This window comes from Sinocyclocheilus grahami, unplaced genomic scaffold (assembly GCF_001515645.1).
Source record: "Sinocyclocheilus grahami isolate Dianchi unplaced genomic scaffold, SAMN03320097.WGS_v1.1 scaffold15.1, whole genome shotgun sequence".
NCBI classification, from domain to species: Eukaryota; Metazoa; Chordata; class Actinopteri; order Cypriniformes; family Cyprinidae; genus Sinocyclocheilus; species Sinocyclocheilus grahami.
The window spans coordinates 1933833-1937701 of record NW_015505194.1 but is presented as its reverse complement, the minus strand read 5'-3'; positions in this window follow the sequence as shown (position 1 = coordinate 1937701).

The following is a 3869-nucleotide window of genomic DNA, read 5'->3' as shown; positions in this document are numbered from 1 at the left end:
CTCTCATGTACTCTCAAGCCAAAGGGGAGACAACTTAAATTTCACTCTGTTTTTCACACAGAACTATTGTAAGGCTTTAGAGGATTTATGATGAACAAGTCACGTTTATGATAATTTTATGGTGTTTTTGTGTCACTTCAAAGCTTAACACTAGAACCGTTGTTTGGAAGCAAATGGAGGAAGCTTCATGGATTGTAGACTTTTTAAATGTATGTATTTGTTAGAGTGAATCATTTCAGCTCTCTCTTGGATTCCCACTGTGAAACAACACAATAGTCACAGCAGTCTACATATTTATTCACTTTCATATTTATGTTCACATTCAAAACACAACACAAGATGACCCATCACCAAGCTGTTTAATTTACAGCCTTTTAGTTTTATCTTTATTTTTGGGGCAGTTGTAGCCTAATGGTTAGAGAGTCGGACTTGTAACCCAAAGGTCACGGGTTCGAGTCTCAGTACCAGCAGGGATTATAGGTGGGGGGAGCGAATGACCAGCACTCTCTTCCACCCTCAATACCATGACTGAGGTGAGACCCTTAAGCAAGGCACTGAACCCCCAACTGCTCCCGGGCGCCACAGTAAAAACGGCTGCCCAGGTGTGTGTTCACTGCTCACTGCTGTGTGTGTGCACTTGGATGGAATAAATTCAGAGTATAGGACACCATAATGGCTACACGTCACTTTCACTTTTTTACACTTTTTTAAACATGCATATTCACTGAATACACACACACTAGTTGCCCTCCCACAACTATGCTGACATACATGTACCACAGTTCATCTACAAAGTCACATCCACAGAAGGATGTTTTTCAGGAAGCACTGGCGGTGTGGAAACACTTCACCCCACAGGCAATAAAATGGTATTAAAACACCTTTTCACACACACACTTAGCCACAGGATCCCTACGACACACCTCGACCCCTCTGAACAAACACACTTTGTGTTGAAATGTGTGCTTGTGTGGTCAAATGTGTTTTAGATCTATGCCTTTTCAGCGTATTTGCACAGACCACTGCTGGAGAGCTTGAACTTTTCCTCCAGACTTGGTTTAGTCCTGTGGGATGAGAAAGAGCTAAAATTCAGAAGTATGTTTTCTCTGTTATATCCACTCTCCAGCTTGTATGAGACTGTGTGTGTGTGTTTGTGTGTGTGCCTTTAGGTCAGTGTGTCTGCAGCGCATTGATGGTACTTTTTGTTACTACCATAGCAGAGAAAAGAACTAGACTAGTCTTCTGATGTGCTTTGACCAATAGCTCAGTTATGCATGTGATGTGAACATCATTCATACAAATGTTCAGCTTAGGGCTGGACGATATGGCCAATATTTATATCACGATATATTTCTTAATTATGAAACATGCTCCGAGTTGCTTCAGAAAACAAAAAAATAGAGCAACAACAAAAGCATGTTGCTGGAAATGGGTTTATTATTGAAAATGCAAACTGATTGACTGCCAGCAGGAGGCGCTGTGAGAGCGGTGGAGCTAACGGTTTCTCCAGTAATGGCTGTAAACAAAGCAGCTCCTCTCATGAACAGTACTTTATCAGATAAAAATGCCATCTAAACTGTTCTGAAGACAGTCGGTTCCCTTCAGAGATACATTCATATAAAACACCCGCGCCGTTTATTCAACGAAGTCAAACGGCACAAATAAATCAATGTATGGGAAACACTGGTAATGTATATCGAAATATCGGAAATGTGTTTAAAAATCATGTCACCGTTATTGAAAAAAATTATATCGCGATACATATTGATATTGAATTATTGTCCAGCCCTAGTTCAGCTGCAGGGCAAATCTCAAACTGATCTATCTTCATCTGCTTCCCCAAACATAGAGGGGTTTGTTCATTTCCCACACTGACTGAAAAGATCATGTTTGCTGCTGTTTGAGGCAGATTACCAGACAGCAGAGGAATGCACTGATACACTCCTCAGTACTTCAGTAGACAGAACAGACCTCATCCGTCCTCATAAAACACTGCTCTCTCTGTAGCACAACATCTCATCCTGTACAGAGATGGACCTCTGACATTCACATGCTCATGGAAAATCCCTCACAATCTCACTTCCTCTGCGGATGAGCACTGATACTTTATGAAACATGACCGGGACACAAAAGTATCAAGTTTCTTTCCTTTGTGGTTAGTTTCTCTGGCCTCAGGTCAGAGAAATGTGATGTGTTGGTCATAGTTGGCTGTGAGAGCGCAATATTATTAGGGCTTGATCACCGTATTGCCCACATGTTTCTACTAGTGCTTACTCTACTAGTGCTTACTTTCTACTCTAGTTAATTTTATTTGTATCACCACTCATGTGACACTGAGAACTACATAAATATAGAGATATATTTTAAGTATCTACTAAAATATATCAAAATATTTTAACTACGTTGCCCATCCGCAATGCATGCCTTGAATTGGGGGTGTGTTGACAGCCATTGTTATTCAACTTCCGAAATCGTTAACTTTATTTATGACAAGTCAAACCCATTTCAAACAGCAGTATCACTATTGAATTCACTCAAGGATTAGCTTAGTATGTTATTCATAGTTAACAAAGCAATTCATAATCTTACCACGCACATAGTGTAATGTCTGTCATGTCTAGTGTATTATTAGGAAACAAGAGACTGAGGAAATCTGTACACTTCACAGGAAACATTAGATCTGCCTTTCTTGTATCCTCTAATACAATCCAGCAATCAGGCAGACCTGAGAACAGCAGTTGAGGGTGTATCATGCACCTTCCAATGAATCATGACAAATTTAATCCACATGCAAACACCACTAGGGAGTGCTTCAGACGTTGGGAGAAGGATTTGATCAGTGTTTGATGTTGCTGCCCTGAGCTGGAGTTCAGGTTCTCTGGGTGGGGCTCCTGCTTTGTTTTGAATTGGTACTTGTCTCATCTCTCACCTGCTTAATCGCTTTAGGATTCCTCCTGAGCTCCTGTGTCTATGTGTGGAATTCTGCCCTGGGAACTTTAGAAATCTTGTAGACCTACGTTGAGTGTGTGTGAAGTGTGTATGGAAATATATGTATTTCAGTGTTGGGAAAGCTGCTTAGCAAGAAAAACTAACTTAAAGGCTTGTTCACACCGGGATGAATATCGCGCGCGATTATCGCCGACGTTTAACGCCTTGTGACTAAACAAAGGGTGCCACTGTATATGTGCACACCGACGCGTAAAACGCGAGGCATAAAAGCGTCTTTTTTTTAAAAATCCGGCTCGTTTTTTTGGTTTGACGTGCCGCGTTAAAAACTGGCTGACCAATGAGATTGGCGCTTTTGTTCACATGCCTGGAGCTGCTGAAGTTACAGTAAAACACGACTTGGTGGCTCTCAAGCACAAAAAAGTCTTGCCGAGCACACATTGATACATTGAAGACAAAGAGGAATTAAGTAGACCAAGAAGATGCATCGAGGCAAGATGAATGTAGAGCTGCTGGTCTCATTGGTGTCTGAACACAAAGGGCTTTATGACAAACGTGACAGCAACTTCAAAAATCTCGATAAGAGATTAAAATAAGAGTTGTTATGGAGAGGAATTGCAGATCAAATGGGATTCGATGTGTACCGGGGTATTTCTGTTTTTCATTAAGCGCCATCTAATGTCAGGGAGTGAATTTGCATGTTCACTCGGCTCATCGCCAGCAAAAATCGCTTGGGTATGAACACAAAAGACGCGTCGAAAAACGTCGGCGGTAAGTACGTGCGATAATCATCCCGGTGTGTACGAGGCTTAAGTTAACACGCTGCTCATAATCCCTGCATCTGAATATACATTATTTTATACTATATACAGCAGTAGGCAAAAACAGTATGTGAGCTGAGTATGTCTGAATTTATAGTTTTC